This window comes from Notothenia rossii (assembly GCF_949606895.1).
Source record: "Notothenia rossii genome assembly, chromosome: 8".
Taxonomy (NCBI): Eukaryota; Metazoa; Chordata; class Actinopteri; order Perciformes; family Nototheniidae; genus Notothenia; species Notothenia rossii.
The window spans coordinates 44,614,204-44,636,560 of NC_136906.1; the positions used below are offsets into that span (position 1 = coordinate 44,614,204).

Below are 22,357 nucleotides of genomic sequence, written 5' to 3' on the forward strand. Positions count from 1 at the left end.
CAAATGAACGAATGCATTGATTTTCAAGGTACAATATTATTTTATTTATCATACTAAAACACAATGAGTGTCGCCATTACTCGCCGTGGCATGTGCCTTGGCATTTGTGGCATCTCCCACAGAAGCCACTACTCTGTGGCATCTGTGGCAAGTATATGCCACAGATGCCACAACTTGCCGTGGCAAGTATATGCCACAACTTGCCGTGGCAAGTAAATGCCACAGATGCCACAACTTGCCGTGGCATTTGCGCATGCTGAACGGGAGTTGCCACAAGATGCCAGAGTTAAGAGAAGTTTTACAGTAGCTGCCACTCGCCTTCCGTGGCAAATGCTGATATTTAAACTCGTATTTATCGTGTAAAATGTCGTTGTTTAGGCATGACTTTATCGGACTGATCTGTACACAGGACTGATGTGCGATCTCTATTTTTCAAAAATAAATTATCATTTATATTCAATTTTACTTGGAATAGCCTACGTTGTTTGCTAAAATAAACAAACGTGCTATATCTAAGATAGTAGACTAAACATAGGCCTATATTGTAATAAAAAAAGAAATATTGGCAAGTGAGCGTTGCAACGCAAGCCCTTGGCAATTGTCGCTTGTTGAGGGGAGTTTCCACTGCTTGCTACGATAACCAGGTGTATTGTTACTAGTAAAGACAAATAATTAAAAAATAAATATCTGTATTGACACAGCAACGTGTACAATGGTGTTATTAGACTTGGCTACAGACTTAGGGCAGCACCATGAGAATGATAAATACTTAAATAAACATGAAGAATGTTCTCTTAAGCATGATACTCCAAGCAATCCTCATTTAACCGTATAAAGTTGATTTAATATGTTGAGGAAAGAGGGTTACAATGTAATATAATTACACCCTTGTTAAAACTTTTTTTGTGCATCAGTAAAAAGGTTATATGTCATGCATGCAAATATCAAATCATTGTGTTGCTAATTAACATAAACAGATTTTGATATGATACGTTGTATTTACTTTATTTATCTAAAATGTTGAAATCTTTGCGTTACAGCAGTGATAAGGGATAGGAAACATAAAATAATAATAATAAAAAGAAACAGGAAATAATTTACACATTATTAGTAGATATTTATCTACAGAGTATCTAAAGAATAAACAATATAGCCTACTGAATATGTAAGAATACACTATAATAAACCATCTTACTAAAACCAATAGAAACATATATTTGTCTTTCTTAACCCTTTCATGCATGAATTATGAAAGCCTCACTCAGGATCTTTTTACCAGGTGTTTTTATTGCTCTTGGGGCATGAAAAACAAGATTTTAACTTTAGTTTATTTTTATCTAGTTTTTTCAAATTTAGAACATTTAAAAATACATTTAAAAAAAGAATTTTAAGGATGATGTTTTATAATAATATATCTTGAGTATTATCATAAAAATAGCACGTTTATTTATTTTAACAAACCACGTTCTCCAAGTAAAATCTATAGAACATATAATGTTTAATCTTTTTGAAAAATAGAGATCGGACCATCAGTAACAGATCATCAGTCTTGTGTACAGATCAGTCCTATAAAGTCATGCCAAAACAGCGACATTTTACGCGATAAATACGGGTTTAAATATCAGCATTTGCCACGGAAGGCGAGTGGCAGCTACCGTAAACCTTCTCTTAACTCTTAACTTGTGGCATTTACTTGCCACGGCAAGTTGTGGCATATACTTGCCACGGCAAGTTGTGGCATATATAAGTTGTGGCATATACTTGCCACGGCAAGTTGTGGCATCTGTGGCATATACTTGCCACAGATACCACGGAGTAGCGGCCTCTGTGGCAGATGCCGGAAGTACTTGCCACTGCCTGCAGATGCCACGAAATGAGCCAGGCCCTACTGTTAATCCGGGTCCCAGACCCCCTCCCATACCCCAAAATATTTTTATTGCAGATCTACATGAATCACACAAACGACCTATTTTGGATTGAAAACGGCGAATTTCGCCGAAAGGTGACAAGTTTGCACAACCAAAATCCTTGAATCTACACACAGCAAATAAACTCAAATGACACAACGAGATGTAAAAAGGAGATCACACATATAGTCGATATAGAACTGGCCGTTTCAATCTGAAGAGCAAATAAAACAAAACACGGGAGTGTAGCTTGTTCTTGTGAACATTAATGTTATCCACAGCATACACAGAGACCACAAAGTTCTTAAGGAGAAAACTAGTTGCTAAAACAAAACACGTTAGTGTACCTTGTTAGCTAATGTTAGCTAGCTGACATGAACCTTAAACATTGCACTCATATTACTCATTGAAATCTTGTAAAGCCGGTCCCGCATGCTGGCTCTTACAGAACTGACTAACTCCCCTTTCGTGTATGTACAGCTCTCAACATGCCCAGACTTGTAGTGATTTTCACCTTGTTTTATACTTTTTCGCCTCATTCTGAAAGAAACAGGTGAAATTTGCTAACGTGACAGCCATCTTTGTGATGGTGACGTGTATTGTGCGAGACCAGAGACCTGTAGTTCACTGAACGGTTTCACACAAAAAAATGTGTAACTTCACAGTTTTACGACACATTTTAATTTTTTTGACTTGCAAAATGTGCTTTTAATTTGACAAACATCATATGTGTCATTCGTGGCACAATTCAAACGGGATCGAAAGATGACTTTTCTCTCTCCATTGACGTCAATGTATAATTTTCCGCTTCCGGGGTCCCATGGGTCGGAAGTAGATGGGCGGGACTTCGCCTCTCTATAGAGAACCGCAGTGACGCGTCGTAAAACCCGGAAGTAAGTTAGCATTTTTATCACTTCCGGTTCCTTCCTCAAAAAGCAATGCATTTTTTCCATAGGGTTTTGGAAAATAGCTCGAAATAAGGTCTGTGGTTGACACAAATTTAAGAGATAAATCACGTTTTGTTCTACGACATTAAATACATCAGCAGTTACCCCACTGGGGATTTTTGAAGAGTTTACGTGTCTGAAAAACGATGGTTGTTACCGAGTGGCTGAATAGGACTACAGAAATTGTCGAGGCCATTGTACGTCATTACGCCGAACACGTAAACACTCCCGCTGAGTTTGTTTTCCCCTGTGTTCTGCTGGAAAGCAAGTACCTGCCTATCTTTAGTATCTGTATATCTATATCTGACCATTAGAATCTGTATTTTTGAAATTGTCGTTTTTAACACCGTAGTTTTACAAATTATAGAATAATTAATTACCAGTGTTTTCCAATTTTACTCGGCAGTTCGTTTCATTAGCTAACGTTAGCAATGGTTTGTTGCTTTGCTCGGGTTGCAGCCACAGGTCTTCGCATGAAACGTGTTTGTTCTATCGTTTCCCGGCCAATGTTTTCCAAAGGAGAGTCTGGATTCGTGCCATGAGGTAAGCTGACGTTACATTTTTGTCCATGTCACGGTGAAATGTAAATGATGGGTAGTGACTGTATCGCCGTTTTAGAGATGGCGCTGCTGAAAAGACCGCAACATAAGTAAAGATAATGAATACATCCTATTAAAACCTGTGTGGCTTATATGATAAGTCTAATTAGTACAAGCAGCATAACGTTTCACCATGTAACTAAAGATTGTAGTCAGGGAAATTAGTTTGACATATTAAATTAATAACAAATCACCTCTGGCTGGCAGAGAACTCTCTGCTCCATAGCTTCTATTGGACGTAAAATCACATGTACATTTTACATTTATATTCAATTTAATATTCCATCCCTCACATACTTTTGTATATATAATAACTTATATTTTGTTTTTCTTGTTATGCTGCTGCAACACAAACATTTCCCAAATTGGGATCAATACAGTAATATCTTATCTTAATTAATTAAGAAATATAACTATTATAATTAGTAGGGATGCACCGAATATTCGGCCACCGAAAATTATCGGCCGAAAATGGTTAAAAAGGCCGTTTCGGCTTTCGACCGAAAGGGTTTTAGCACCGAAAAAATATCACCGAATGTCAGGGAACAGGGTTACGTTGGTAAGCTAACGTGTTGTTGTGATGACGTAATCAAAAGGCGGCGACAAGACGGCGCGCGACCATGCTCGCGGCTGGCTCACAGCCAACATGTCTGGCGCTCGGAGATATTTAAAAATATCAGAGAAAGAGGCGCAGATTGCGATTTGTAAAACGTGTTCAGCTGACATTTCTCGAGGGGGTGTAACTGCAAAGACTTTCACCACTTCGGGATTACTCCACCACTTGAAATCAAAACACCCGGACAAATATGCGGAGTAAGATCAAATCACAAGCATTGACAGCGAGAGACTGTTCAGCGCTGCCTCTCATGTGCTTGATGAGAAGAGGAACAGACTTATGGCTGATAAAGCAGAGAAGCTACTGTTCATTAAAAATAACCTCTCACTTTTCCTTAATAAGTAGACCAGGCTGGCTTATCATAAGCTTATCTAGTTCTACATGTCTACTCTATACCCACTTTCCTGAACAATTTTCATTGTGAGTTATAATTCACCATCTCAGGTTATCATTAGGGGGAAATGACAGCAGCACAGTGTTCAATATATTGTACTTTCGGTATCTAAATGATACAATGTTGTTTACATTGCTCATGAGGACAGACCACCTTATTTGCAGATTCTTGAAATTGTAATTTAATTTGTAATTGATTGTGGATTTTGTATCCAGTTTTCACTTTATGTATCTTTATACAATGTTTACTACTTTGCTTATGAAATTGAATTGTAATTTCATTTGTAAATAGTTACATTCATGTGGATTTATCCAGTTTGCACATTTGTATGCATGCACTTATAGGTGCATTTGTTGTTGTTGAAGGCCTGGCTGTTACAGTCTTTATTTACACTATTTTGTTGTAGGCCTACTGGCCTAGATGTTTATGCAGTTTTAAAGCACCTTGGCTTTGTTCTGAATGCACTTTGTTGTAGTTATCCTACAGAGAAAAGAAAATGCACTTGACTTGGAATTAATGTACTGTATGCATTCAAAAGTGCTGAATAAATGTTTTATGGACCCATAATAGTGATTATTATTTAAGTTAAGTTTTGCCATTATCATGTATTTTTCCATAATCAGGTAGCTGAACAACATTGGTAAAAACTGTATACATTATATATATATATATATTTATATTAATCATTTTCGGCCTTTTGGCTTTCGGCCAACTGTTTCCTATTTTCGGTATCGGTTTCGGCAAAGAATTTCCCATTCGGTGCACCCCTAATAATTAGTGTAGCAGCTGACACCTATTTTCAATATGGATTAATCTACCATTTATTTCTTTAGTTCAATTTTCATCTATAAAAATGTCAAAATAGTGAAAATGTTCACGAGACTTAAAAAAGTGCAAGGTTATATCATTAGATGTTTTGTTTTAGCCTATGTACTGTATGTCTTAATGCTCTTACAGTATATGTGACGGTGTGACTTCCATGAAACTATATTTTATATCTTCCCAACAGACGAGCTGACAGAAAACCTAACACTCTAACAACCACAACATTGCAAAGGCGAGTAAATGTAAATTAAAAACAATTCACAATTGTATTATTTCTTCTTCTTTCTTGCAGTGAGGTGAAGCTGACCTTGCACTTGGTGCCCGTAAGGATGTTCCTCACGCAGGCTGAATGTTTCTCCTTCCTTACTGACAAAGAAGTCCTTGATTTGCAATGCTTCACTAATTGTCATTTCCCTTGCTCCGTAGGGACACTTTACCTCAAGCACAGCGGAAGACCCTACCAGACCATCTGGAGATGCCCCCAACATTCCTGATTGGGAGAGCCACAAATCTGACTCATGGACCTGCATCTGAGTTGCAGTGGTGAATGCCCTGACGCCCTCACATTCATTCATAGTCCCCCACTGTACAGACAAAACACCATCAAGGGCCTGTTGTTGCCCTAGCACCCTGGCAATAAAGGAAGCAGTCACACGCTTTGACCTCAGGACAGCTCCAAAGTTGCTGGCAGTCAACCTTCCTTTCCTGAACAAATGCCAGTTTGGGCTGGTTCGCTGACCAGTAGTAGCCACCTGAATTGCCCTCGGTTGCTCTTCAGACAATGCCATGCTTGCCACAATTGCCTCAGGTCCCTGATGCCCAACAGATTTGATAATTTCAGGAACAGTAAGTGTTTCCAAGCTGTAGTGTTCCTCTTCTGGCTCGGGGGAGAGAAGCCAAGAAATTCCTGAGAACCTGCCCCCGAGTCTGTCCCTCAGCCAGTCATGATCTTCGGAGGTGGGCTCTCTTGTCAGCGGGTTAAATTAGTTATTGGTTTCAACAGTCACATTAAAACAGTTACTAAATCAGCTTGCTATCACCTAAAGAACATATCTAGGATTAAAAGACTAAAGTCACAGCAGGATTTGGAAAAACGTGTCCATGCTTTTATCTTCAGTAGACTGGACTACTGCAATGGTGTCTTCACAGGTCTCACTAAAAAATCTATTAGAAAGCTGCAGCTGATTCAGAACACTGCTGCTCGAGTCTTCACTAACACTAAGAAAGTGGATCACATCGCTCCAGTTCTGAAGTCTTTACACTGGCTTCCTGTGTGTCAAAGAATAGATTTCAAAATACTGCTGCTGTTTATAAAGCACTGAATGGTTTAGGACCAAAATGCATTTCTGACTAAATGATGAACCATCAAGATCTCTCAGGTCTTCAGGGACTGGTCAGCTTTCTGTCCCCAGAGTCAGAACTAAACATGTTAAAGCAGCGTTCAGTTATTATGCTCCAAATATCTGGAACAAACTCCCAGAAACCTGCAGGTCCGCTGCAACTTACTACTTTTAAATCCAGGCTGAAGACTTTTCTTTTTGTCGCTGCTCTTAATTGAACTATTATTATCTTAGACTGCACTGTAACTTTTATCCATGTATTTTTTCTTTAAATGTTTATTTTATTAGCTTTTCTTTTTAATGACTGATTTTAAATGCCATTTTCTTAATGTCTTTCATTTTTTGTAAAGCACTTTGAATTGCCTTGTGTTGAAAAGTGCTATATAAATAAACTTGCCTTGCTTAATAAAGATTTCATGTGACACATAAAATGTATTTGTTGATGGGAATTAATGTGAATAAATTAACTCGGTCTTAAAAGGTTAACGGTACTCTTGCTATCACTACTCAACGACACTATAAACCTTGTCCCTCATGCTAGCCCTGACAACACCGGTAAGCACACCTTCATCTAGGCTGCACTGTAACGTGTCCTGACTTGTAGTGGTTCTCTCCTCTGTCTACACTCTTCTTGTCATCTTTGTAAAACGATATCAGACTGGTAATTGACACAGCCATGACTTCTAGTTAAATTCAGTGTGGCTAAAATGAAAAGCTTTGTTAAAATATGCAAGCACGCGAAAGTCAAATTCAGCTTTATTGTTAAAAATTCTACATGTGTTATACATCCAGAAATATCGAAATATCGTTTCCCACAGTGTGACATGTAGGCCTATACATAAAACAAAAAGGGCCTAGATAAATGTGGTATACATTAAACAAAACGGGCCTAGATAACCGGGGTATACAGTTTAAAGTGTTAATATATTTAAAGTTTTCAAAGTGCAGTTTCAGTGCAAGTCAGTTGAAACGATCTTAAGTTGGCGTGACGTTGAAGTCGTGCGACCCTGCTGCTGTACTGGCTTGTAGTTTGTTTATAGCATAACGTTAGCATTTTGCTTCTGCCGACTAGATTTATTATTCAAAAATTATAAAAGTAGGGTTGACATGTGGATATTATCCGGCTGAACAAAACGTGATCCATCTCTTAAATGTGTGTCAACCACAGACCTTATTTCGAGCTATTTTCCAAAATCCTATGGAGAAATTGCATTGCGTTTTAGACGAAGGAACCGGAAGAAGTTTACTTCCGGGTTTAAGGACGCGTGTCGCAGTGACGCGTCGTAAAACCCGGAAGTAAGTTAGCATTTTTAGCACTTCCAGTTCCTTCCTCAAAAAGCAATGCATTTTTTCCATTGGGTTTTGGAAAATAGCTCGAAATAAGATCGGTGGTTGACACAAATTTAAGAGGTAATTGACGTTTTGTTCTACGACATTAAATACATCAGCAGTGACCCCACTGGGGATTTTTGAAGAGTTTACGTGTCTGAAAAACGATGGTTGTTACCGAATGGCTGAATAGGACTACAGAAATTGTCGAGGCCATTGTACGTCATTACGCCGAACACGTAAACACTCCCGCTAAGTTTGTTTTCCCCTGTGTTCTGCTTAAAAGCAAGTACCTGCCTATCTTTAGTATCTGTAGGCCTATATCTATATCTGACCATTAGAATCTGTATTTTTGAAATTGTCGTTTTTAACACAGTAGTTTTAGAAATTATAGAATAATTAATTACCAGTGTTGTCCAATTTTACTCTGCAGTTCGTTTCGTTAGCTAACGTTAGCTAAAGCTAGCGCTACTAGTTAGCTACGCAATGGTTTGTTGCTTTGCTCCGGGTTGCAGCCACAGGTCTTCGCATGAAACGTGCTTGTTCTATCGTTTCCCGGCCAATGTTTTCCAAAGGAGAGTCTGGATTCGTGCCATGAGGTAAGCTGACGTTACATTTTTGTCCATGTCACGGTGAAATGTAAATAATGGGTAGTGACTGTATCGCCGTTATAGAGATGGCGCTGCTGAAAAGACCGCAACACAAGTAAAGATAATGAATACATCCTATTAAAACCTGTGTGCCTTATATGATAAGTCTTATTAGTACAAGCAGCATAACGTTTCACCATGTAACTAAAGATTGTAGTCAGGGAAATAAGTTTGACATATTGAACTAATAACAAATCACCTCTGGCTGGCAGAGAACTCTCTGCTCCATAGCTTCTCTTGGACGTAAAATCACATGTACATTTTACATTTATATTCAATTTAATATTCCATCCCTCACATACTTTTGTATATATAATAACTTATATTTTGTTTTTCTTGTTATGCTGCTGCAACACAAACATTTCCCAAATTGGGATCAATCCAGTAATATCTTATCTTAATTAATTAAGAAATATAACTATTATAATTAGTGTAGCAGCTGACACCTATTTTCAATATGGATTAATCTACCATTTATTTCTTTAGTTCAATTTTCATCTATAAAAATGTCAAAATAGTGAAAATGTTCACGAGACTTATCAAAGTGCAAGGTTATATCTTTAGATGTTTTGTTTTAGCCTATGAACTGTATGTCTTAATGCTCTTACAGTATATGTGACGGTGTGACTTCCATGAAACTATATTTTATATCTTCCCAACAGACGAGCTGACAGAAAACCTAACACTCTAACAACCACAACATTGCAAAGGCGAGTAAATGTAAATTAAAAACAATTCACAATTTTATTATTTCTTCTTCTTCCTTGCAGTGAGGTGAAGCTGACCTTGCACTTGGTGCCAGTAAGGATGTTCCTCACGCAGGCTGAATGTTTCTCCTTCCTTACTGACACAGAAGCCCTTGATTTGCAATGCTTCACTAATTGTCATTTCCCTGGCTCCGTAGGGACACTTTACCTCCAGCACAGCGGAAGACCCTACCAGACCATCTGGAGATGCCCCCAACAATCCTGATAGGGAGAGCTACAAATCTGACTCATGGACCTGCATCTGATTGGCAGTGGTGAATGCCCTGACGCCCTCACATTCATTCATAGTCCCCCACTGTACAGACAAAACACCATCAAGGGCCTGTTGTTGCCTTAGCACCCTGGCAATAAAGGAAGCAGTCACACGCTTTGACCTCAGGACAGCTCCAAAGTTGCTGGCAGTCAACCTTCCTTTCCTGAACAAATGCCAGTTTGGGTTGGTTCGCTGACCAGTGGTAGCCACCTGAATTGCCCTCTGTTGCTCTTCAGACAATGCCATGCTTGCCACAATTGCCTCAGGTCCCTGATGCCCAACAGATTTGATAATTTCAGGAACAGTAAGTGTTTCCAAGCTGTAGTGTTCCTCTTCTGGCTCGGGGGAGAGAAGCCAAGAAATTCCTGAGAACCTGCCCCCGAGTCTGTCCCTCAGCCAGTCACGATCTTCGGAGGTGGGCTCTCTTGTCAGCGGGTTAAATTAGTTATTGGTTTCAACAGTCACATTAAAACAGTTACTAAATCAGCTTACTATCACCTAAAGAACATATCTAGGATTAAAAGACTAAAGTCACAGCAGGATTTGGAAAAACGTGTCCATGCTTTTATCTTCAGTAGACTGGACTACTGCAATGGTGTCTTCACAGGTCTCACTAAAAAATCTATTAGAAAGCTGCAGCTGATTCAGAACACCGCTGCTCGAGTCCTCACTAACACTAAGAAAGTGGATCACATCCCTCCTGTTCTGAAGTCTTTACACTGGCTTCCTGTGTGTCAAAAAATAGATTTCAAAATACTGCTGCTGTTTATAAAGCACTGAATGGTTTAGGACCAAAATGCATTTCTGACCTCCTGCTAAATGATGAACCATCAAGATCTCTCAGGTCTTCAGGGACTGGTCAGCTTTCTGTCCCCAGAGCCAGAACTAAACATGGTAAAGCAGCGTACAGTTATTATGCTCCAAATATCTGGAACAAACTCCCAGAAACCTGCAGGTCCGCTGCAACTTACTACTTTTAAATCCAGGCTGAAGACTTTTCTTTTTGTCGCTGCTCTTAATTGAACTATTCATATCTTAGACTGCACTGTAACTTTTATCCATGTATTTTTCTTTTAATGTTTATTTTATTAGCTTTTCTTTTTAATGACTGATTTTAAATGCCATTTTCTTAATGTCTTTCATTTTTTGTAAAGCACTTTGAATTGCCTTGTGTTGAAAAGTGCTATATAAATAAACTTGCCTTGCTTAATAAAGATTTCATGTGACACATAAAATTGATTTGTTGATGGGAATTAATGTGAATAAATTAACTCGGTCTTAAAAGGTTAACGGTACTCTTGCTATCACTACTCAACGACACTATAAACCTTGTCCCTCATGCTAGCCCTGACAACACCGGTAAGCACACCTTCATCTAGGCTGCACTGTAACGTGTCCTGACTTGTAGTGGTTCTCTCCTCTGTCTACACTCTTCTTGTCATCTTTGTAAAACGATATCAGACTGGTAATTGACACAGCCATGACTTCTAGTTAAATTCAGTGTGGCTAAAATGAAAAGCTTTGTTAAAATATGCAAGCACGCGAAAGTCAAATTCAGCTTTATTGTCAAAAATTCCTCTTATATCTGGCCAGACATCTGTCACTACGTCACTACCTGCAGTGCGCATGTGCGAGATGGTCCGCCATATTGGACAACTGCGGACGGCAACTCAAGTAGGACACTTGACACAGTGGCTTTTGGCAAAGCTCAAAAAGAAAACTCGAGAGATGAGTTATTGTGACTTCACTATTATTTAACAACTCTTTTTATTGGGTTCTTTTATTTGGGGTTAAGTACATTGTCAGAATAAGTGAGAAATGGATTTAACCTCTGTTAGACAGCTATATGCCATACATTTTTGCATATATTCACAGTAAATATTTATTCAGTATGATAGCTGTCTAACAGAAGTTAAATTAATTTCTCACTTATTCCGACAATGTACATAACCCCAAATAAAATAACTAAATGAAAAGAGCTGTTAAATAATAGTGAAGTCACGTTGTAATAACAATAACTAATCTCTCTCGAGTTTTTTTTTTCAGCTTTGCTAAAAGCCACTGTGTCAAGGGTCCTACTTGGGTTGCCGTCCGGAGTTGTCCAATATGGCGGACCATCTCGCACATGCGCACTGCAGATCGGGCAGAGCTGTAGATCGGGTAGTGACATCCCGTCTCAGGTTGATTAAATGGAATCCTTGCGTCCCTCACTTGCGTCGTTTCCCTGCGTTTAGTCCCTCCCACCAGGGAAGCATGGAGAGACGCAAGGAAACCACGAGAAGCAGGGAAATTAGTTTTAAGAGAAATAGGCTCTGTGCACAAGATGGCGTCTATCAACTTCCGGCAGCTTGGCGTGAGGCAGAGTACTTCCAGTTTGATTGCAGAGTTTTGACAGCTTGACAGTTTATTATGACACACCGAGAGCAAGAATGAGCGGATTTCGGGGTAAAGAAAAGCGATTGGCCTTCCAGCGTGTAAGAAAGTCGGCACAACATTGCTGTGTGCCCCTTCAAATTCGTCCCGTTATCAGAATCAGAATACCTTTATTAGTCCCACAGAGGGGACATTTGCAGCGTTAAAGCAGTAAAGAGCCACAGACAGCTTAGTGTTGCATATCTTACATGCATATCTTACATGAGTTAAAAAGTACTAAGTTATAATATAATAAACAATATGCTAAAAAAAAAGTACTAAGTTATAATATAATAAACAATATGCTAAAAAAAAAGAAAGATAAAAAGTTACTTAATTTTCAAAAATACAGATCAAAAACAAATCAAATCTACAAATCAAATCCTGTAGCAGTTCTTAGGATTTAGCAGCCCGGTATATATTACAGTTATTAAAGATGGCATATGTATATAAAGTATATATTGCACATAAAGCACATAGTTTGACGGTATTTAACAGCAGCAAGTTACACAATGTTATTATCGGGAGATAAGTTTCCATTCATTTCGGCCAGCCTGGGCAACAATGATTAAAAGATTTCTTGTTCCCAAACCAATTGTGTATTTCATTACAAAAAGCAGTTATACCATACTATGTTTAGGTACTAATGAATTATATCCTCAAAACAAACGCACACATAAATAACATAGGAAAATACATAATTTATTAAATCCACAATATGATAACATTTTACAGATTAATTTAATACACTTTTACAAAACATAGGTTGATGTTATATCGGGGGGGAAATACATATTTAAACATTTCAATTAGTCTCTGCATATTTAAGTAATGCTAGTTTATATAACAGATGAACAGATGTACAATATCCAGAAAGTAGATGCAAAAACAGGGTTCCTGCAGGTTTCGCCAACTCAAATTTAAGACTTTTTAAGACCTTTTTAAGACCACTTTGAATAGAATTTAAGACCTATTTCACGGCAAGAAAGTATGAAGGAAAATTGCTATGAAAGAAGAAATACGTCCCATAATTACTTACAAAGTAAATGTATTCATGTTCAACATAAGAACAATGACTGAACATAACACCTTAACAGTACACAGAACTGTGTTAGCGTGTTAGACAAAAAGTGTGTATGTGTGTGTGTCTGTGTGTGTCTGTGTGTGTCTGTGTGTGTGTGAGAGAGAGAGAGAGAGAGAGAGAGAGAGAGAGAGAGAGAGAGAGAGAGAGAGAGAGAGAGAGAGAGAGAGAGAGAGAGAGAGAGAGAGAGAGAGAGAGAGAGAGAGACAGACAGACAGACAGACAGACAGACAGACAGACAGACAGACAGACAGACAGACAGAGAGACAGAGAGACAAGAGCTAAATTCAGAGCTCTGCTGCCTTGGTTAAAATCTTCCATCGTTGCTGTTGTATGATTGGTGTTTAGCTACGGTATTTAGCGTCCACAGCACCTCCGCTTTTAGGGTTGACGTAGACCCAAACGTCGCCTGGAGGTCCCCCGGTGTTGTTGCGGGAGCTGCTGTACTAGCTAACGCTGCACTAGCTAACGCTACATTAGCTAAACAAACGCTAATTTATTTTTGCAAAAGGTGCAGCAGGCTTCAAACACGTTCCCTCCACTGGTTTCAACCAAGCACTAAATTAGATGTTTTCCAACCAAATACGGTTGAACTTACACTTGGTTAATAGCTGGGTGTTCTCCAATAAGGGGCCGGGGGAAACAAAGTTAGTGATTACTGGTTCCATGTTGATTTAATTCAATACAAATTGTTGGGGGGAACTGAAAGGCTATTACCGTACTGGCTACTTTACATCCCGGACATTTCCCCCAAAACACATTTAGAAACGATCGCAACACAGAAGTACCTTTCAAATCCGATCATTTTTAAGACCTTCTAAATCATATTTAAGACCTTTCTTTTATTTTTTGTCATATTTAAGACCTTTTTAAGGCCTTAAATTCAGATTGTCAAATTTAAGACTTTTTAAGACCCCGCGGGAACCCTGAAAAATATATATAATGTGTGCATTTCCAACATTTCCTCTGAAAGAGTGTTATATCAATGCAAGATAAGTTAGTTAGCATCCACAACCTTTGTTAATGGATAACTATTGAGTAAGTTGAGTAGTGAGCCATTCCTTTTTTTTTTTCGTGGTGCGATGTCTGCTGAGAAGTCCTTGTATGCCTCGCTGACTTTGAGGACATCTGGGTCTGGCAGCTCCCCCCGCACGGCCTTGTAACGTGTACTCCTTTGAACATGTTTATATGATAATTAGGACTTTAAGAACAATTTTACACTCAGACAACAATCACAAAGTTGTTAGATATTACCTTACACCGTCATCAACTGTAAACTGCTTTGGCTTAGTGGAAATGAACACCATGTCACTCACTCTGCCTGGTTTCACACCCTAATTAATTAATTACACAAACGAATTGTAAGATCAATTGAAAAGGTCGTTGATGCAACATACTAAATCAGCTCTTGGCACAAAGGAAATACTCATTAAACCGTGGATTGGTTGTGAACACATACTGTACTTACCATGGTTCTTGGCTTGTGCCATCGCTGCTCTGTTTCAGTGCAGCTAAGGACAGGGGGTACAGCAGCCAGGTTGAGTGTGGAGTAGTGTGTGGTCTGGAACAGCTTTTCCAGCTACACAGGAACACTTTACCGCTGCAATCTCCACAGGTGAGCACTTCTCACAGACAATCTACACATTAAAACAAAATGTCAGTAATTTTACATTTATGACACTGCTTCAATACAACACAGAAAAAGAAGAAAGCTGAGAGCAGGCTGATCAGTAGTAGTAGGTGTGGGAAAAGGCTAAACCATGTCAGGTTGTCAGTCACATCACATACACAGAAGTTCTACTGTTTGGAATACTGTAATTTAAGGACATTCAAACAGATAAGCTTGTATAGCCTGTCTCAGCTCTCTCAATGTATTATCTTATATTATAACTACATAAAATAGTCTTTGTAGAACGTTGAACAGCTTAACATAGATGTAGGGTACAAAACCAGCACTTACCTAACACTGGCCAATACAAATAATTGGACCCTACATGGATTATACTAACCATTCAGTAAAGAACAGCAGCTGTCACAACCAGTTTCTGGGGTTTCCATGAAAGCAGAGGCGGTTTTAAACCTCTCATTAAGAATCTTTGATGAAAGCTAATTTTGGGTTTAGCTCATGTATTTATCATTTTACACGAGAGGGTTACAAAACGAAAATAAATATGTAGTCCCTTCATACTACACACACATAGCTAGCTACCAGTTGATGCGAGCAAATGTATTATTTTCCTCCCTACCGAGATCGTGAGGCTTTTCATGCTTTCTCATGGACCTGTAACAGCTAGCCCTGATGCTCACTCTCCCTGAAGGTAGACCTTTGTTTGAAACTGTGGGGAATTGGTTATCATTCATGTCATCCAAAACACGTAATAGTACAGCATTAAAACGCTTTATACTGTATCAAGACTTTCAAGTTGTCCAAGTTAGCCAGTAACTACAGCTTTGTTTGTCACTTACCTTCATAATTGTCGATGTAACTGGATATGTACATCTTGAACCTCTTTTGCTCCTCGGGCTGAGCCTGCCGCTTGTACCGGCCGATGTACATCACTGATGTTAACCTTCGATAGGTCTTGGAGGCATCGAGTGTAAAATGGTGCCTATATCATATCTATACGCTATCTATACGCTATCTCTCTCGCTATCTATTGCTATCTATTGCTATCTATTGCTATCTATACGCTATCTATCGCTCTTCCCTCTACCGCTCTACCGTAGACCTGAAGTTTACAAGCGGACTCAATGAACGGGAAATCGAAATACGTCACCCCGTGCAACTAGCCTATCGGACGTCCTTTCCGGTTATGGCTAGAAAGGATCCGTCTAGTGTAAATATGACGATATGACGTCAAGTTCTCGTTGTAACTCTCGTTGTAATCGGAGCGGCTCGGAAACAAATCTACAGCAGTAACATGATGCAACATACACATTAATGCAGCAGCAATATTAATAGAGAAACATCAGACTTAATAGTAAAACACTGCAAGGGAACATTTTATTGCACCAGGACCTATCTTGGGACTTTTACTGCGACAACGTTGACTTGCCTGTGAATAAAAAATAAACCATAGCGTTGGTGATCTACAGTGTTGTCATTCTTCTTTGAACACCAACAAGACCGCTAACACCCTATTTCAATAATCACACTCCCTGTCATTTTTCATAATTAATAGATAGTTTAGCTTCTCACCATCATTTGCTCTGGCCAACTGATGTTAACGATCGTAACTGAAAGGCTGCCTGCCAAACGTAAACATTCAGCCACGTGACATTCAGCCAAACTCTCGCGAGAGTTTTACACAAGACGGATCCTTTCTAGCCATAACCGTCCTTTCCTCCGGAGCGTCACTTGAAGCGGCGTCCGTTTGTGATGACGCCGAACAGCTGTTCGTCTGACAGCAGCACTGTCCCCGTTGTTTTCACAAACACCCCCGCCTCTGTTAGTACACATTTACTGACACAAACATTTGTATCATCTGTTGTAGACCCAAATACATTAAATAAAATAAGAACTCATTCTCAAAAAAGATAAACGCCATTCTTAAAATGTATAAACGAACAATAGTTTGATTAATATTGATTAGAGTGCACAATATAAATAAAATAATTGCGAGAAGAAAAAGAGATATATTATCTATCAAAACCCAGTTAGATTAGCATTAATTGAATTGCACACTTTGTTTGTTTGTGTGGATATGTAGCACATTAACATTTTAAATAGCACTTAATGACTGACTGAATGGAAATGACAATAAATGAAAATGTAAAACGAAAAAAGCGATCATGAAAATGTTTCCAATAAATGAATAAAATTATTTTTGACCACTTTGTTGTTCAGATATATCACATATTTGTAACTGAATGATACATTAATTGCAGTGACGTGCGGTGAGGTTCATGGCTGGTGAGGCACTGACTCTTTTAGAGTCAGATTTACAAATATTATATTTTGACCTTAATCAAAATATTCGGTTATTTTCAAAAGCTTTTTTAGTCTGATGCTTCGATTCATTTTAAACAGACTGTTCAACAGAAAGATACCCAAAATCTAAATATTGGATTGTTCTTTCTTAGTAAGATCCCATTTTCATTACAATTGTGTTCTTACCTTGACTTGAAGATTAAGTCCATGCTCTCCTTCTGGACAACAATCTCTATTAGTTTTTTGTAAAACTCCTCCTTATCTGAGAGACAGCAAGCGCATTTCGTGGCATCTGCAGGCAGTGGCAAGTACTTCCGGCATCTGCCACAGAGGCCGGCAGCATCTACTCCGTGGTATCTGTGCAAGTATATGCCAGAGATGCCACAACTTGCCGTGGCAAGTAAATGCCACAACTTGCCGTGGCATTTGCGCATGCTGAACGGGAGTTGCCACAAGATGCCAGAGTTAAGAGAAGGTTTACGGTAGCTGCCACTCGCCTTCCGTGGCAAATGCTGATATTTAAACCCGTATTTATCGCGTAAAATGTCGCTGTTTTGGCATGACTTTATCGGACTGATCTGTACACGAGACTGATGATCTGATGGTTCGATCTCTATTTTTCAAAAAGATTAAACATGATATGTTCTCTAGATTTTACTTGGAGAACGTGGTTTGTTAAAATAAATAAACGTGCTATTTTTATGATAATACTCAAGATATATTATTAGTAAGTTGACATAAAGATCTAACATTGTTGACCAGAGGTGGGAAATAGGCTAACTTGTATACTCAAACTGTACTTGTGATTTAGAAATAGCCTACTTGTGCTTCAGTTGAGTATCTAAATGGTATGTTACTTAATACTTACCCTACTACAATTCAGAGGTAAATTGTGTAATTGTAGCCTACTCCCCTACATTTATTTAATACGCTGCCTTTAGTTACTTACAGATTCTGATTAATGATGATAAATATAATCAAGTCTTAAATCAGACTTTATAGTTACTCCTGGAGTAAATTCACAAGCTACCCTACAGTATACAAAGTCATTAAAACTAGCTACACCTTTACCAGCTTTGATAACACTTTAATGATCAATCATTATAATGAAAACATGTAATATGCACTTTAAGTATATTGTTATGCTAATCATTTTGCGCTTTTACTTGAGTAACATTTTAATGCAGGACTTTTACTTGTAACAGAGTATTCCAACATTTAGGTTGGCTACTTCTACTTTTACTTCACACTAGAACCGCCAGGGGTCGCTGTATAGCCTACCTAAAACCACCAACGTGTCAAATGAACGAATGCATTGATTTTCAAGGTACAATGTTATTTTATTTATCATACTAGAACACAATGAGTGTTGCCACTACTCGCCGTGGCATGTGCCTTGGCATTTGGCATCTCTGGCATTGGTGACCTAAGAGGTTTCTCAATACTCAAATTTCCCCTCCTCGACTCCTCTCCTCGAGACTTGGTGCTGCCCACAGGAGATGCGAACGGAGGACTGAGAAGGGGAACCGAGGAGAGAGGAGTGGAAGCAGCAGGCGGTTAGAGAAATGAGAAATCCTCTCCTCTGAGCGGTCATTTTAAAGAGACGTCCATTAATGATGACAGGAAGCACAGCAGCACTCTGATGAACAGATGTGTTCATGACAACTTATATATATTTACTTTTAATTCATTGACAGTGCGGTATAATGAGACAATAACAGGCTACACACACACACAAATATATACAATCAAACAAGTATGAGAGCACTCTCATAATAACGTAACACAATCAGAGACTGGATATATCCCCCCCCCCCCTCTCTCTGGTCACTGAAATGGGGAATTGAAATTACGGGCCAAAAGTTGTACAAGTATTAAAAGTAAGCATAGGACACCAAACCAACTGAGACCCGTCTGTCCGCCGCATCTACGCACTGTACAACACACACCTACACACTGTACCACTATACTTGCCAACCCTCCCGATTTCACTGCCGTCTCCCGGTTTCCTGCTGGGGTAGTATTTCTCCCGCATTCCCCCCCCCCCCCGGTTTTGAAATGCTCCCGATTTCTGAGGTCTCAAAACACCTACACACTGTACCACACACACCTACTGCTCCTAAAGCATAATCAGGCTACAGCCGTTGTGTATTTTATTATGTGAATCACTAAATGGTCTTAGAAAAATATCGACTCTTTGTTTGTAGATATCTACTAAACTACAGCATACAAATACAGAAAGTAATGTAGTAGGCCTGTTATACTGAGTGATATATATTGTACACACTGCTCTGCTTTCTGCAAAGACCTCACAGCTGTCCTCACTGTAAACATCGCGTTGCGATGAAAGCAGTTACTAATATAATATCCAAGGGATGCATGCAGAGCTGTCATTGGCTGAGATAAGTCCGGCCATGCGCACGCCTCCAACGTTCCCGGAAATGCATCCGTGGAGGAGCCATCAGTGTCTCCTCGGTTAGAGCTCCTCCAGAGAGCCTCCTCGATGCTCGATGCTCGGTCCTCGAAGTGCATTTAGAGAAATGAGATGTCCTTCAAAATGGCGCGCTGAAATTCATTTCCGGGTCACTACCGGAGGACCGAGGAGTCGAGTAGTCGAGGAGGGGAAATTTGAGTATTGAGAAACCTCTCTACAGTGAGATGGTAACAGGCATGCGCTTAGGGCCCGCTTTCCAGCCAGTTTCTGTGGGGTGACACATTCTGAGGTGAGGCAGAGCTTATCTGTGCCTCAACTCACCCCACAGTAACTGGCTTGAGCGCGCTCACAAAATAAGTGCCAGCGCTAAATTAGTGCCCGTGCTTACGAGAGGCAGAGCCCGTCCCTGCCTCACTTCTCATCGCTACCCGTAGTTGTAGCAGAGCTCGGCAAATTTGCTGATTTTGACTTTAATAGCGATTGGAATCATACATAAATCACACTTACATCCAGTGGCGGCCGGCCCATAGGGGCGCTAGGGGCGCCGACCCACCTCTTCCCACATACAAAACATTTAAAAAAAAAAAAAATTTAATTAAAAAATATATATTTTAAAAAATATATATTTAAAAAATATATATATTTTATATTTTTTATTTTTAATGAACAAAGTAAATATCATACAATTGGTATCAGTAAAATGTATAATCTACAATAAAATCTCGTTTAAAATGGTGCTACGATGTCTAAAGTTACTGATAAGTCACATGTTTCCTGCCTGGCCTTGCCCTTGGCATTAGTTTATCATTACGGGGCGCTGCCCCCGAGCCAAACAGCAGCAACCAGCACGTTGCAAAAGTGTCAATAGTAAACTGTGCCGCCGAAACATAATTTCAGCCAATCAGCGCCGTCAAATATTTTGGTCACTTGGGCGCTCACTCGGCGCCCACGTTGCTTACGTGCGTTGACGTGAGTTGTTTTTTAGACTCGTGAGGAACTGGGGTAGTATCTATAGTAACGCAGTGTAGGCGGAGCCGTGACGTCATCTTCAATGAGCTCCCCAGAAAAACAACACAGCCGTTAGCTCTTAGCACTCAGAGCTCACAGCTCTTCATATCTGTTCAGAAACTAGACAAAAGTTAAACAAGTACAAACCACATACTGTCTATGTCATGGCGAATACAGTCGCTGGTTTATTTATGTCTGTATAGGCCGTTGTTGTGAGTGTGGACGGTCGGAGCATTTACAACGTTAGCTTAGCCAAATCTCCATTAGAAAACACGCATTTTAAAAGGTTTTTCACCTGCCGTCTGTCTGCAGACTTGTCAAAGCCTTAATTCATGGTTTTTACTATCCGGTATCAGTATGTTGTTACTTCGGCATCATTTTGAAACGTGTATTACAATTAAATCACGGTCAAATATGTTCATCTTGTTGTAGTTGTAGCCCCCTTGACAGCGATTCTCTCTAGTTTAGACTGCGGTCAAGCCAGCCTCCACTCGGAAAAACCTAGTCAAGCCAGCCCTCACGTGATATTGCGGTGCGCGAATATCCTATGCATTACGGTAGAGTAAAAAAAATCCTCCCTCTGTGTTTAGATGAGAATAAAACAAAACCTGTCCAGTATCATAGATCCATCTCACTCCAGGTTGATAGCAGGACACCCCATCTAGTCACTCAGAAAAAATCAGGACATTCTGATGTACAGTTTCAAAATAAAAGACCTTTGAAATCTCATATATGAGCTATCATCCCTGTTTTTAGATGAGAATAAAACAAAAACTGTCCAGTATAATATATTCATCTCACTCCAGGGTGATAGCAGGACACCCCATGTAGTCACTCAGAAAAAAATCAGGACATTCTATTGTACAGTTTCAAAATAAAAGACCTTTGGGGACAGGGATGATAGCTCATATATGAGACTTCAAAGGTCTTTTATTTTGAAACTGTACATCAGAATGTCCTGATTTTTTCTGAGTGACGACATGGGGTGTCCTGCTATCACCCTGGAGTGAGATGGATCTATGATACAGGACAGTCTTTGTTTTATTCTCATCCAAAAACAGTGATGATGGCTCATATATGAGACTGACTTCAAAGGTATTTTATTTTGAAACTGTACATCAGAATGTCCTGATTTTTTCTGAGTGACTACATGGGGTGTCCTGCTATCACCCTGGAGTGAGATGGATCTATGATACTGGACAGTTTTTGTTTTATTCTCATCTAAAAACAGGGATGATAGCTCATATATGAGGCTTCAAAGGTCTTTTATTTTGAAACTGTACATCAGAATGTCCTGATTCTTTCTGAGTGACTACATGGGGTGTCCTGCTATCACCCTGGAGTGAGATGGATCTATGATACTGGACGGTTTTGGTTTTATTCTCATCTAAAAACAGGGATGATAGCTCATACAATAGAGATTTCAAAGGTCTTTTATTTTGAAATCCTATATCAGAATGTCCTGATTTTTTCTGAGTGACTAGATGGGATGTCCTGCTATCACCCTGAAGTGAAATGAGTATTTGATACTGGACAGTTTTTGTTTTATTCTCATCTAAACACAGAGGGATGATTTTTTTTTTGACTCTACCGTAATGCATGGGATATTCGCGCACCGCAATATCACGTGAGGGCTGGCTTGACTAGGTTTTCCCGAGTGGAGGCTGGCTTGACCGCAGTTAGTTTAGCATACTCAGCCCGACTCAGCCTGGTTGTTCCTGGCCCTAGAACCACGATTTTATGGGGCCATTACATCACCAGAAGTACCAATTTAAGGGGTCATTTCTCCCAACAAAAAATGTTTTTACTCACTATATCAACAGCCCCACCAAAAATATTTTCCACCAGCCGCCATTGCTTACAT

General features: G+C 39.4%; 2 long non-coding RNA genes across 3 annotated transcripts; one reads left to right on the plus strand and one right to left on the minus strand.

The window, feature by feature from the left end:
• Window positions 1–1,845: 1,845 nt before the first annotated feature.
• Window positions 1,846–11,296, plus strand: LOC307017400. Its single transcript, XR_013802173.1, has 3 exons — window positions 1,846–3,397; window positions 5,473–8,556; window positions 9,270–11,296. It is a non-coding gene; the product is annotated as an uncharacterized lncRNA (long non-coding RNA).
• Window positions 11,297–12,720: 1,424 nt separating this feature from the next.
• On the minus strand, window positions 12,721–16,716 carry LOC307014092. Of its 2 annotated transcripts, XR_013801148.1 has the most exons (5): window positions 16,320–16,716; window positions 15,587–16,176; window positions 14,589–14,757; window positions 14,375–14,454; window positions 12,721–14,292 (listed from the first exon to the last, which is right to left on the minus strand). It is a non-coding gene; the product is annotated as an uncharacterized lncRNA (long non-coding RNA). The 2 variants fall into 2 exon arrangements; XR_013801149.1 differs by having other exon boundaries at window positions 15,587–16,654.
• Between the last annotated feature and the right edge of the window lie 5,641 nt (window positions 16,717–22,357).